Raw genomic sequence first — 14,999 nt, forward strand, 5'->3', positions numbered from 1 at the left:
CCACTATACACCGCAGATTCGCTCCCCCGGGGAGCATCATCCCTTCTTCGCGTCTCCGCGACAACATCGTAGGGTATCCCCCCCTCCCTCCCCTCGACGCCGCCGTCGTCCCCTCGCCACCCCTCTTCCACAGACACGGTGGACGATGGTGTATCGCGACTACGACGCGCGGAACGACACGAAACACCACGAGCGGCAGCGACTAACCAATGCGGGCGAAAGAGGCGAACGCAAAGGTGACGGCGACGGCGACGGCGGCAACGGCGGCGGCCGTAGCGACACGGTGGTCGTTGTCGGTTCGCGCTACGCCGACACTTTTGCCGGGTGCGAGCGACCCGGCCAACGACGTGTCAACTGGCGCGGGGTGCCCTCTCTCGTGACTCCCACCACGATTCCGCACCGCTGAGGGAGAGTTCTCGTGTGTACCACTAGTCCGCACTGTTACCACCTATGTTCGGACTGGCATCGTGGCGTTGTTAAAGAGGTATGGATGCCATCGTACAACACGCCCGACACCTGGCACGATCTCACGATACGCGGCGCGCGCGCGAGTGTGCAAAATGATAAGACTTCGCCGTGAAATTGTTGAATTCGTAATCGCCAAATTGTACACGACGAATTGATCCGTTCTTGGGGAATTGCGCACTTGGCTTACGTACAAACTTACGCGTCAAGAAGCTCGATTATTTATTTGCGAAAATGCAAAGTAGCGATTTACATGTATCCAGAGAGATTGTTAGACTTTCTTAGATTACGATAATTTATGCCTGTCGTTGCGCATATTTTTGGCTATACATTTCTTTGCGAATTTGATTTCAGTTTTTCTCTAGCAATAGAAGTCTGTATTGATTGAATAAAGCAAATTTAAACGAAGAGAAATGGCTACTTATCGCACTACAAGGCGAACGTTTTATTTCAACATCGAATCCTAGTGCGTAAAGCAATAAAGTATCGAACAATATAATATACGAGTAAGTAGAGCGTGAAGAAGTATAACGATCGCCTTATGCACTTAAACGCAGCCTTTGTTCGCGCGTTTACGGCGATGCACTCACGCTTGAGATCCAATATACGCTAGCGTCACCGAGGCGCGTTATAAAGCTCTATCCGCAATAAAAAGCTGGCCGAACAGGTATAAATTGTATAGAAGGTGCCCCTACTATTTCTTTAGCACGGCTGTAAACGTGCGAAGGGTACTAAACGGCGAGAATAGATTCGTGATTGTCCCTGGTGGAGGTCGTCGATGAGTAATTAAGTAGCACAAATCCGTGAGTCCTGTCTTGCCCGAATAGACTGTGTATAATAAAAATAGTATTGCAGCTTTATGGCAGCTATACAAAAAATAATTACGCTTTACTGCCTCGTGCTTTACGCCACTGCTTTGAACCTCGCCGCGCGTCGCTGGCGAACAAAAAACATTTCGGGCTAAAAGCGTCATCTTACTCGGACGGACCATTTTTCAATGCTGTCACTTAACCCACTCGAGTAACACGCTGTTTCGACAAGGAACAGCAATATCGTTTGCATATTCACCGCAAAGAATAAGACAGAGACGAAAGACAAAGAAGGACAGATTGCTTTGTATTTGTTCAGAGGTTTTTCGAAATCCAAATTATTGCCTCAGCTTCCGAGGAAAAAAAAAAAAATACTGCCTCTCGTATACTTGTGAGACGTTCATTCGTTTATGTATGCAAAATGTTCCACTTTAGCGTCTCATTGAAATGGCTTTTTATATTCGCGACACGCAGGCGAGATTTAATGCCGAAATAAATTTAATGCGAAAACGTTTAAAACGCTTGCGCGGCACGGGGTCTAATGCATATTGTAACAATTAATGAATTCGACTAAAATGGATTGAAGTGGTAATGGCAGCGGTGTATGTTGGCGGATACGGATGCGTTAGCGATGCATCGAAATGCATATCAATTGTTTCATGGAAATTCGAGTGTCAATTCCTCTCATTACTATTCGCAAAATTATAGGATTGTGTTGCGTGTACCATGATTGTGTTGCATGTGCCACGCAGGAAAGGTGATTTACGTAATTCGTATTGATTATTGAATCGTACGTTATCATGTAACCTGATTTAATTCGGCATTTTAATTAAACACTCTAAGAGAAGACTATTCGCGCGATGTTAACATGGCACTTTACGACAGATACATGGACGTGAAACCAAACTAGTAAATATAGTTTTGGTTTGAAAAATTTTGATTGAGAATCGTGAACTCCGGCAAACAAATCACGTGGTCGGAAGTAAAACCTTTAATTGATAATTGATCAATCAAAGAGTTCTAATTGAATTTGATACACGCCAAACCGCAATGCGACATCACAGATATGCAACAATTTCGTGGCATGCCGCAAATTTTCTAAATAAAGGTATAATACGTCGAAATTTCTCGTGATTCGATTCCCTCTGATTAACAAATATTATTCTCGATAAAACTACAGCTGGAAAATGTATATGCTTAATTAATAATTCTGCTATTTTCATTAATAACAATCTAATAGAAGCAGACATGCCGTCATTTTTCTCTTCAACGTAAAATTGTAACGTGTAAATTGACGGAAATATTTCAACAGCGTTGGCACGGAATGTGCGTATACGTGTGATCGTAATGTCGTTAAATCGCAATAAATTTGCGGTGTAAGCGCGCGAATATCGCCAAGTCCGTAATTCCCCGAAAGCAATTGCTACGCGCAAGAAATGTTAGATTACTTGTTACTCATTTCGACTCGTTACCCTCCTTCAACGACCCGTCGTCGTCATCGTCGTCGTCGGCTCTGGTCTGATGTCGCAGATAATACAAGACACTCTGCCAGGCTCCTTCAGTCGGCGCCACATAAACACGTCGTCCTCGTCTGTTGAACCGGGAGGGGAAGAGACTCGGATAATTATACACCGCTCTCATCTCTCACCAAAGCGTATCCTCTAACTAGCGCTAATAACGCCGCTAATGCTCTTCCGTGGAAACTGTTCGTATCTAACAACCGTCCGGAACGTCGCCCCGGCAGGAAGATAAGATAGAAATAGCGCCGGGATATTGTCCCGGGTTTCTTTCAGATGGGAAAACATCGACCGAGAATTATGCAATACGTGTCTATTAGCGAACCATTAGCCGGTTAACTCCTTACAAACCGTTTCAGATTAAATAAGATCCGTAAGAAAATTCTCAGAACATTTATTTACTCGGTCAACGCATTTTTTCACGTTCTTTTTCTTTTTCAAAGAATAGATATTAGCAGTCTTTATTATCTTCTGACACTCTGATAAACTTGTTAAATTTAATTAAAATATTTTCGCGAAAAAAAATACTTTGATAATGTATGTCGTAATCTGTTTCGATGTTTATTTTAATTATCTCCTCAATTTTGCAATGTATGATCGTGCTGGGTCATCGAAAAACTTTTTTGTGCCACGTTAAGTACGAATTATTAAATGATCAAAATATTATTTAACGCGCAAATGAAACAAACATTGTTTCCGCTTGCAATGACATGTGTTCGCGTAGATTAATATAACGGGTGATTAACACGCACGTATAAAAGTGCCTTTTTTATATAAGCCATTTGTGCGTGCGTTGTGTGTGTGTGTGTGTGTGTGTGTGTGTATGTGTGCGTGTCTATATAACAATTTATGTGATTCCAGAACATTAATGTACATCAACTTGACGCATAAACGAGCAAACATTTACAAACTCGTAGTTGCGACAGAATGATAAATGATTAACATGAATATTGACTATGAAGCAGCGACGTTGCATTATGAGCCGGAACAAATCATGAAACATGATGCATGGATTGGAGATTGTCATGTTACTTATAATAGTGAAACGTCAGTAGTATACACTTTCTTGATCGCAACAGAGATTACGTGTGACGTATGGAAATAAACAATTTTAATTTGTTTTATGCAATTTATATGAAATTTGTACAAAATTGATTAATTGGTGTAATTATTAGAATTGAATGTAGATGGCTTTTCTCTTTCTCTCTTCACACAGTTTGTGAAATTTCCATAGAACAAAATATTTGCGGGTTAATTTAGACAACAGAAATTTAAAATATAATATATATCTAAATTTTTTAATCTATCAAAGTTAATGAACAGTTTATCGGCGATGATAGATTGACTCTAAAACACTTTAAATAATATATGATTTATCTGACCCGCTTACAAACGGTAAAGAGCTATATATTAAAAACTGAAGATATTTTACGACAATTACGCTCGATGCTTCGGTATGATACTTCTATCATATATTTCATTTTTCTTCCCTGAAATGACGTAAACAGGATTTTGCATGACGTTCATACTTGAAAGCTATAGTTAAGGCGTACTGCACATGGTTTGTGCGAACATTATCGTTATCGGTCTTCGGTAATAACAGGCTGCAACGCGTTGCGCGCAATTACGTGAACGATTTATAGGTTTTCGTCACGCAGTTCTACTTCCTTCGACTTTTTAATGAGCGTGCCAGGCTTCTGAAATTATTCTGACGGGAAGTTTCCATTATTTTCCATCATCTCGCTATGAATCATGTTAATTACGCCTAGGAGCAACACCTATCGCGGCCATGCATTGGAAAATTGTGAATAATTGTGTTAAATTGCTTTTCTTACGCTGTTAATGCGTTTCTGTTATATACTATTCTTTCTCTCTTTTTACCTCTCTCTCTTCTCAAGATTTTTCGCACTTTTTTAACGTCAACCACAAATCCGACGTCAGAAATAGTGTCTTGTTCGCGCGACGCTTCGAGCTGACTTCGCTAGTCCGTGATTCCTCGCGCGTCATCGTGTCTCTCACCGAGCTACTCGGCGACGGATAATCACCCTCCGCTCACCGCACATCGATCAGGCGAAGCGTAAACACGATTAGTATAACGCACGGGTAATGAACTAATCCCGCCACGTCGTCGACGAGCACGAACGCGTTCGGAACGCGCGCGCGGTGCGGCGGACGCGACGCGCCCGATCGACGACGTTCGCGTGACGTCGCTGACGTTTCCCCTCCTCTTCACCGTCCGCCATCTCTCTCTCTCTTTCTCTCTCTCTTCCACTTCTCGCTTCGACTCTCTTTTTTTTCTTCTCCGTCTTCCCCCTCGCGCGCGCGCTCCAGAAACGAGCGCGTTATTTATGGGTAGTCGGTTGCAACTCCACTGGCGCATTCTGCACAAGGGCTGCACGAAATCGACAGCTGTCGCCTCGTTCGGCAGCTCCGTATATCCATCTCCTCCCCCTCCCCCCTTTTCCTCTCGCCATCTCTTCGCTCCACCACCCTCTCGGACTTTTCCACCGATGTGGCAGCTTCTGCCGTATATCCTACTCCTTTTTGCCCGGAGGTTAAGTTTGTCATCCTATTCACGTACGTACGTATCCATGCATTATGTACGGACGGACGTATAAAGCGTCGCGTTAGTCGCACGATATTTCCGTGCGACATGATTTCTGGTAAAAGCGCTTAAGTGCCGCGCGCGCTGCTGGTATCGACTGACAGGGGGAGGGAGAGATTCGACAATCGGTAAATAGGATAAAATTTCGAAATGTATATTTGGCGCAGTTCGCAATCCGAACTGTTTTCTCATTATTGCGCAAGAAACTTTCACCGTTCGACAAATTCAAGTCCGTCAATGGCGAGCGTTGCAGAAACGCTGCAGAAACGCTGCAGAAACGCTGCAGTTGCGTTGCAACGATTAATGAATGAGATATCATTGTGTCGGTTCTGAAATATTTCCAACTTGTAAACTCGTAGCTCTCTCAGGGCGGGCTTATTCGGAACGCGGTTACAAGCGACGATAATTATCGCGATAATTCGCGTCGCGAGCCAATAACGCCGCGCGCCTCCCTCCGCCACCCTCTATTTAACGGCGAGACGTACGCTAAGAGGGCGGGGTATACGCGCCAGCGCTGATAATGGATCGCCGCTTTACTAAGAATCATCATCCGTCCGATGCGCGCGAATAACAGGAGAGCGTATACGCCGTCCGTGCCGATATGAGCATACAGTACGTGTACTAGCGCAAAAGGCGTTATTTATGTCCTCTTTGTCGGGCTATCGATAACCGCTGCGGAGAACTGCGGGCATGGGCACGACGCGGTGTGGCGTGGAGTAGCGTAGCGTGGCGCGGCGCGGCGCGGCGCGGCGTGGCCTAGTGCGCGCGGCTCGTGTCGGTGTATACGCACATAAATAATGCGAGCGCAATTTCCCATGTAATTGATGGGGCTCCCTCCCCTTCCCTCCTCCCCCTCCCTCTCCCCCCCTCTCTCTCTCTCTCTCTCTCTCTCTCTCTCGTTCGCGCTCTCTTGCCGTTCCATAATGGTGAGTGAACTGAGCTCTGGATGTTAGCCGGGAGAGAGCACCCCGCGGGGCGTAAACTCGACAATGCCTTCGTCACGCCGCGCATTGTTTGCCACCGCCGAGAGTTCACTCTCTGGGCTTGATTTACTGTCTCCGGCTGTGCTCCACGAGCCGCGGACGGCCCCGCAAAGAGCGTGTACCGAAATTTTCGTCGAGAGATATCCTGGCGTCTCTTTCCGCTGTCACACGGCGCGCGATTCCGCGCTGCGAGGGATGCGAACTTAGAAAGACCGACGTTATGCCGTTTTTCCGCCTTTTGCCTCACGAGTATCACTCGACTATTGCGTTCGATTTGACCATTACGGTTGAGGGATAAACTTGAATGATTTGTGCGGAACGAGCTCGTCAATTTACACAGCTTCGTTTAAAGCACATTACATTTCTATGCTGATGTGATTTTTTTTTTTTTTTTTTTTAAGTTGTACTAGAAGTTAAACGGGGTGAATTAATTAACAACTTTTCTTTACACATAAATTATATCTTGCTTCTTATGCTACACAGGGAAAGATATTGATTTCACAAAAATTTCCCGGTACACATTTGTTTCTTACTAGCCCATTGCGAGTTGTGTTCGAGAAGTTCCCGAACTTTAAAAATGTGTATTCGTTTTTCACAATTGTCGCGTCTCTACATATGCATCCTCCACGGACTTGTTCCCGCGAACTTAGTCGACGACTAAACCAAGCTGCCTGGGGAAAGAAGGAAAAAAAAAGAAAAGAAAAGAAAAAAAAAAGAAGAAATTGACAATGTCGATCGAAGCGAGAGAGTCGGATTTTCCTTTCCGTTTCCTTTCCGAGATGCCACGGAACGCGGAACACGCCGCTTCGACTTCTGTGTGTATGCATGCAAGTACACGTTATCTCGTTACATCCTACCGGCAATCCGATCGGGCATCAGGCCGGTCCAGACGGGCAGACTAGATTAGGAAGGGTTAACCAACGCGCCGGTGATTTAAATCAATGACGGCGGCACATCTGCTGGCAGAGATTAATGATTAGACGCACGAGAATGAAGCCCGGGACTTGGCGCTTTCAGAGATCAGACAGATTAGAAACTAATTTAACGAGCAGCTTTCATCTTGCAATCCAATATCCATCCCGATCCCCCTTACTGTATCACGTGGGCAGCCACTACCGGGTATATTGATTGATCGACATCGACGATGCGGTAAACGCGCGGCGCGGCGTTTCACCGCCTGGATCTGTTCTCGCTTTCCATTTCTGGAGCATAGCTTTTTTTCACATTTTCGTTTGATAAAACGCCATTTCATTAATCCGTGAAACCTCATTAAATGCTGCTTTCATCAAATAAATAGTGATTTTCAATCAATTGAATGACATTCGCGGCTAAGAACCAGTACATATTTTTTTGAGACAAAAATAATTTTTTTTCTTACATAAGTTTTTGAGAAAGAGAACACGCGAAAAGGAGAGTCAACAAATATTTATATTAATATACGTGCTACTGTTAATCTTTTAAAGTTAAATTGAAAGAGGAGCTGTTATCGCAATTGGCTGCGCATTTACTTAACGAAAGAATACTGCAGTGTATCACAGTAACTCTATAAATATATCGGCTTGACAGTTTGCAGCAACGTGGAAGCCATTAAGCAATGACTTGTAAGACGATGCTGAAACTCTTCTTGAAATACTTTCAGAATATATACTGATCGATAGTATTGACGTCTGCTGATTGCTAATGAATTCTCGAGTGTACTCCAAGTATTATAGTGCATTATCACTCTGCGCGCGCGTCGTAACGAATTTTCCGCGACAGTTGCTTTATTCGCTTTAAAATAATAAAACCTATAAAATTAAATTTGACGAGAAAACGGTTTCCACTGCACAAGCATCAATAAAAATCCTACGGATTTTTTGAATTTTTGAAATATATTATTTTTCCAATGTAAAAATTTATTTCCACAATTCTTAGAAGTGTATAAACCAGTAATTTCAACGGATGAAAATGAATATTCGTAATATTCGCAAATATTATTCAAGTCCTACACAGAGTTGCGTTTATTATGGCAAAGTCGTAAACACGCATTGAAATAATTTGTGCATCGCGATTGCAAGATTTATGACATAATTAAAGGAACTATAATCGTAATGCACGCGACCAATATCCCTAAGGTAACTTGCGTCACGCGAACATACTATAGTTAAACCGTTTCGCTCGTTTAGTTTGCAAGGTGCCAAGTTTACAAGGTTACTGCTAGTCTCCGGAGCTTTGCATTAATAGTAACAGAGAATACCTTGAAAGTGACAAGAATGATTAACTCTTTGATGAGGAAAATAAAGTTTTATTAATAAAGTTCTCCAACAAATTTCGATACATGCATATTTAACGTCAGGTCGGATGTATAAGAGACGAGTGATAGGTCTCTCCTAAAGGACACCATTCCCGTCCAGAGTTATTGTCAAATCTTCGTAACGTTATGCGAATCGATGTGCATCAAAACGAAGCACCGAGTCGTCGGCGCGCGTCGCGCAAACACGATAAGCACGTCTGGCCGGTTGTTTACGAGAATGCGGGAACCGTGTAACGGCGCAGACCGCGTAAGGCAACGGCCGGGTAGCTCGGCCCGAAACACCCCTCGGAACACCCCCCCTGATGGCTATAAAACTTCCGGAAAACCATGCGCGCCTGTCCGCCCGCTGTCACATACGCTCTTTCCCGCTTACCGGGAGTTACGAGGCTGTAATTTCAGAGAGACAGAGAGAGAGAGAGAGAGAAAGAGAGGAGAATGGGCGCGTCTCTCTTTTCACCCTCCCTGCTTTATCTCCACCACCCTAGTGTACCTTTCCCCACAGATCCACCGCCGCCGTCGCCGACCCCTTTGTGCTCGGCTGTAATCCCTCTGCCGCGCACTAGCACCGGCGGCACAGGTCTGGCCCGTCTCTCCTGTCCCACGATGGAAACACCGTCGGCGACAAAGTTGAAGTTACGAGCGCGGTGAACTCACAAAAGCTTTTTACAAAACTGTTAGCCGGTTCCGGCGCGCGGCGGGGACGCAAATGATTTGCGATCGCGGGGGGCTCGTATTCGAACGTCTCGCGCCTCGTGCGCCTTCCGCTATCCTCGGAAGGATAATATCTCGTGATTCTCCGATGCCGTCCCAATAACTTCGATAGGAATGCGCGGAGAGAAGACCTATTTTGCCGCTGTGTTTGCGTACACTTGGCAATATCGATATTACGATGCTTCAAACGCAAAAATCAGGAAATATGAAAATACAAAAAATTCTTTCGGTATAAAAATGTAAATTTATAAAATGACATGTTGTGAAATGTATTTAAATGTTTGTTATTGATTGGCTGCGAGTATTGCGAGACGTTACAGCCAAATACGGTGCAAACATATTTTCAACGCGTATAATTTTTATGGGGATATTACAACGTTCATTTTTCATCGTAAAAGTTTCCCACGAAATGCAAAGTGTTTGGCGCTTTGCGTCTCTCTTAAGATATACGCGCCGTATTCTCTTTTCTATTAGCGCGTTACGACATCACGTCGGCGAGCGGCGTTTTCGGAGGGCACGTTTTTAGCCTCGGAACAAAATTCCTCGCGCTGCGGTATTTGAGTTTTGCGAAAAAAAAAAAGGAGCAACGGCGCGCGCGCGCGCGCAAGTGGCATAACCTGCGCCTCTAAACAAATGTTCAGAAAGACACACACCTGCGCGCCGGTGAAATGTCGTCGTAGCGGGAAATTCGCGGTGGACATCCGGAAACGGGGCCTGTCCAAACAAAACGTTCCGGGGCGTACAAAGGCAGAGCGGAGGAACGCATGCAGTTTTGTATATAATGACTCGGGGGACGCGCGGGGTGAGCACGGGGGCGCGAACAGCTGCCCGTCGCTGGCGTAAGGTAGAGAAAAGGCTGAGGAGCGTGCACGGGACATGTCACGTAGATGAATGCGACGGCGCTACTGTGGATAGGCACAAGTCCCTGACGAATAGAGTTAATGTCGAAAGTGTCAACATGAAATATTTGAGTGCCGAACGCGGAGAATAGGCGTGACCCTGTCCGGGGGCGGGGAAGGGGGGAGGGGACCCGAAAGTATCATTGTCGTTTCGTATAAAGGCATTGTACCCTTGCTAAATTTATTGGAACGGTTCCGCAATCGTCCGAGTCGCCTTACACCATTCTGTCACGCGAGGGACACTTTGATGGACGGAGCGTGACATTGCGGCTCACGGATATCACGATCTTAGAAGTTGCCGTCTATTTTGATTCTTTAATTGATTGAAATAATACGAATGATCCGACGTGTTCGTGACGAAATATTTATACCGAGCGGCGTTTAGTTTTATCCTGTTAAATGGAATTCTTAATGCCCCACATAAATATTGATTCTTTCACTATTAACGTGCTTGATAAATTTCTGGATAAATTTGGAAATGTGTCACGTTCCGTTTTTCAATACAGAAAAAAAATACATTTATGCGTTAGACGAGCAAATAGTTGGCAGGTTTCGCTAGATCTTGTTTTACGTCGCGAGGTGCGGGAATTCTTGAGATTCCGAAACGATCAAATTGAGCGTCGTTACTTCCACTAAAAGGATATTTGCTTACCGTACGTGCCAACCAATCGGCGATCTTTCCGAAAGTGTCAAACGGTTAAAGTTGTTTCTGCAAACAGACCGTACAGTAGCACCGACATTTCGACTGACATGAGCATCATGACGTCAGTTTAGCGGGGGACCAACCGCAATCGCGAAGAGCAGCGGGGACCCGTCCACAAATACGAGCTGCGCGGTCGGTGTTTGCACAGTCGGTTAGCATCGAGTGCTACTGTGTGCATAGGCTTGTCGTTGCCGTCGCTCGTCGATGTGTGCGCCCGGACGGCGTAAATAAAGTAGCCGCGGGCGCTAAGTCCGCTAAGTGTCCTCCCAATCTGTATACGTTTCCCATTAGCGTTTTCGGTCGGAGTAGGGGAGGCCCCGGCGCGTTCGCCGAAGCAAGTATGCCGCGGGAGCCGAAGTTAATACACGGTCCCGGTCCTAAACAAGCAACACCGTTTCGCCCTCTGTCGAAACCGCCATCGGGTATCCCCGCGCTCTCCACGTTGCCATTATTAGAAAATGTAGACTAATAATTTTTCAACTCCGCTGAGCGGAGATTCGGCGACCCCGAGAGACGACTCACTCGATCGCGCGTAAAGGAGAATCGTTGCGTTTGAATAAATCGGATATCATACTAATATTTGTCAGGGATCCTCGTCGTGTGGATTACCGCGCAGTCAGTCCTCCTCGATTCTCGCTTAAGGATAATCCACGTCATGCGTTCAAGGATTCTTCCAAAGGCGAAACTTCAGCGACTATACAATGTAACCGGAGAAGATTGTCCTCGACGTACGGTTATACATATAATTTGTAGATCCTCGTGCAATTATCCGCATGGGACGATACTTATCTACAATGTATGCAGGCATAAATTGCCCATTCAACCTGGTAATTACACTCCGCGCGTTTTGTCTCGGCGTACTCTGATGACAAGACTGAGGATGACTCGCGTATATAGACCGACCGTCCAGTGCTTAATGCCTCTTTCTGAGGAAATGAAAGGATTAACGTTCGTGATTTAGCAGATTTATGTTTGCGTTCATAATTTTAAATTACCAGCCGCTCTTCAATCCAAGATTATTATTGTTATTGTTTTTTTCCTTACTAATAGTAACCGCGTTTTTTTCCATCTGCGATGTTAATCGAGCGTCGAGCGTTGAGATGAGAATATTAATCGTATCGTGAAATACCAGTCATGAATCTAGGAGAAGTTTAAGTAACGCGTCCAAACTTAACGACGGACATTATCCGTTTGCATTTATCGTGCAACTCGGTCATTCGGCTAAACCTGGCCGAAACCTAACCTGCGCGATATAGCCAAAGTCATTAAGCGTGTGTAATATTGTTCCTCAGACAGCCAGGCAAAAGGTGCCTTTCAGACACCGCCATTACCGCCACCATGACGTGGCACCCTCTCCTCCCCGGTCCCCTCCCTCCTCCGCCCCTCTTTTCGTCCCATCCTCTTTAAGCTATATTCTCGCCACCAACGGTAAATCTGTGGGCTGTCAGGGGCGAAAGGTGCGACATATCTTATCGTAAACGTCTCATAACGGCGTTGCGGCAGTAACGATGCGTGACACACGACGACGTAAAGCCGCGGCCCTCGTCAGAAGGCTCTCCCGGCTCGTAAACCTCGGCTAGCTCACCCCCTTCGTTGAAGCACGGCGTTAGCAGCGATCAGGATCGTCATACGACGTTATCGTCCGAGGACTTTCGTCCTTTTTTTTCTCTTTTACACGCTCCGTTCTATACGTTTCAGCAATATTTCTGTCCGTTTATTAATATTTCCGCGGTGTTCGACCAATTTTTCGACGTTGTCAAGTTATCTCGCGCGATACATCGTTCGAAAAGCGCAAGATTTATATTGAAAGATATAATTCTCTTCGGCAAAATATTGTACATTATAGAAGCGTTTGACAATTTATTATTTAGAATTATTTAGATGATGTACATTTTAATTTTCCTTCTACTACGACTGCAATAATAATTGCGCATACAAGTCTCGCACGTCGCTTTTGACGCGCGCCTGAGTGTACATGCTCAACGAGAAAAAACACCGTAATATATTGCAAATAGAATAGCGTGTCCGATGTATGGAGGTACCGAGCGTTTATAACACGACACTGGCTGTCCGCGAGGGGTTGCACGGTCGAGAGATTGCAGGCGTTTGCGGGTTATGTGATGAAGTAGAAGGAGACGGGGCGGGGGGTCAAGTTGGGCGTAGAACAGTACGGAGTGCGGGTTAGGGTCTCCGCATACGAGAGGAGGGACCACCTCATTTATGACGTCACGGGCCCTTCGGTACAGCCCGACGCTGTCACAATCATGCCGCGGCCATAAAGTAAACATCCGACATCAAAGAGCCGCCCGGGTAACGGCGTTTCCTGTCTCGATTCCACCCCACCCCATTCCCCCCTCCCCTCGTCCGTGTCTCCCTTTGGAGCGCGTAACGCGCTCACGCTCGTGGGATCCTCGCAATCTGCACGCTGGTGTGCCGTCGTTGTCGAAAAGTTCTCGGATATATTTCATTTAAGGGGATGATGGGTGATTAAGAGACTTCTTTCACGATGCGCATGATTTACACCAGTCTATTATGTAACCGAACAATGTGGCGTTTTCTCATACAATCCGACACGACTTCACATATTGATAAATTAGATCGTTGCGAGTAATACGCGCAGACGATTAAACACATTGATAAAAGCACCTTCCATTAAGGGGGGGGGGGGGGGAAACAGAATTTCCAAAAGCAATGTCCTCGTTGTATTGTTCTGTTTATACGAAAACTTCACGATTACATCATTAATTCTTCGTTTGTAAGCTACGAGGCTACCGACGTCGAGAATTCGTCGGCAGTTGATTATCAGGATCACGCAGGTCATCGGGCGAACGTGACGAGAGCGGCGACGGCCGACATGCCCGGCGCCGCCAGGAGGTAAATTAGACAGCCCTTTGTAACCTTCGGCGTTCGTCGAAAATAATGACCGGGTCTTATACTACTTAAGGGATCTCCGCTGTATCCATTTATTAGACTCGGGATGACGGGCAGTTTGAAAATCATCCGCGGCAATTAGACACGGCCGGGTCAATTGTTTGCATGGCGGCGCTTTGGTGGAGTATTCTTCAAATTATTGGCTCGACGTCGAATCGCCTCCGGCAACGGTGCCATTACGAAATGAGAAGAGAGGCCTTTACGAAACTAATGTAAACTACGCGTCACGGCTGCTGTCGCTGCCGCCGCCACTGTCTCGGTTATATCGAGCGAATAACAATTCTATAAAGCAATCGATGTTAGAAATTATTGAGCTTAATAGGAATTTAATTAAAAAAATTTCCACCTCAAGTCAATTTATTTGTTTATACCCTCAAGTATGAATTATAGATAAAATTGACGGTACGGGTATTACGACAGAAATGATAAGGCTTTACTATATCATCGTAGCGAGACAATCGCGCGATGCATTCCCTTTTGTTTATGACCGAGAGTGATAAATGTCTTATGAAGGTTCGGGCCGGCCGTTGAATTATTAATACCGCTTAAACGTCGGCTTCGACAGTCTACTAATCATGCAAACACTAATTCCAACCGCGATACCGTAGATGTTTTGTCATTACGAGATGTCCAGATATTACAGGCAGGCAAAAGCGGCTCCATCATTCCGAATGTATATGACGCGTGTTGTATCAAAAATGCAGAATTTATAATGCACACCCGCGGCATACAAACTATTTTAAATGCGAAAGTGAAGCGTCTCGCTTCTCAATGGCAATAAACGTGCGTGTATTATACCTTTTTCGGAACTTTGCCTCAAAGTTAATTATTAAACTCGCCGGTTGTACCCTGCCGAGCAATTACCGCGCGGTGGCTGAAAATACTCTCGAGATTTACTGGATTTAACGATCATTATGCGCAAACGTGTCTAGAGTTTAACGACTGGGCCGTGAAAGATGGCGAAAGCGTTCTGCTGGATAATTTCTGTCTCTAAAATGGAGCACCAAAGCTTGGCACCGGTGCCATCTGCTCGGCCATTTAAGCACTGCCACATTGCGCAAGCTTAAAGTGTACTCTTAAGAA

At 45.4% G+C, this 14,999-nt stretch overlaps 1 protein-coding gene across 11 annotated transcripts in view; it reads left to right on the plus strand.

The window, feature by feature from the left end:
- LOC105668686 (uncharacterized) overlaps positions 1-14,999 on the plus strand; it is a 181,078-nt gene that overhangs the window by 16,385 nt on the left and 149,694 nt on the right. For 3 of the 11 annotated variants that reach the window (XR_010889503.1, XR_010889498.1, XR_001100150.2), the window contains exon 1: positions 152-484. The exons of 6 other annotated variants lie outside the window; for them this stretch is intronic. The gene's annotated coding sequence lies outside the window, so the exon portion shown is untranslated. Of the gene's footprint in view, positions 1-151; positions 485-14,999 lie in introns of those variants that run through there. 2 more of the 11 variants (XR_010889499.1, XR_010889500.1) reach the window with 2 other exon arrangements.

This window comes from Linepithema humile, chromosome 3 (genome assembly GCF_040581485.1).
Source record: "Linepithema humile isolate Giens D197 chromosome 3, Lhum_UNIL_v1.0, whole genome shotgun sequence".
Lineage (NCBI taxonomy): Eukaryota > Metazoa > Arthropoda > Insecta > Hymenoptera > Formicidae > Linepithema > Linepithema humile.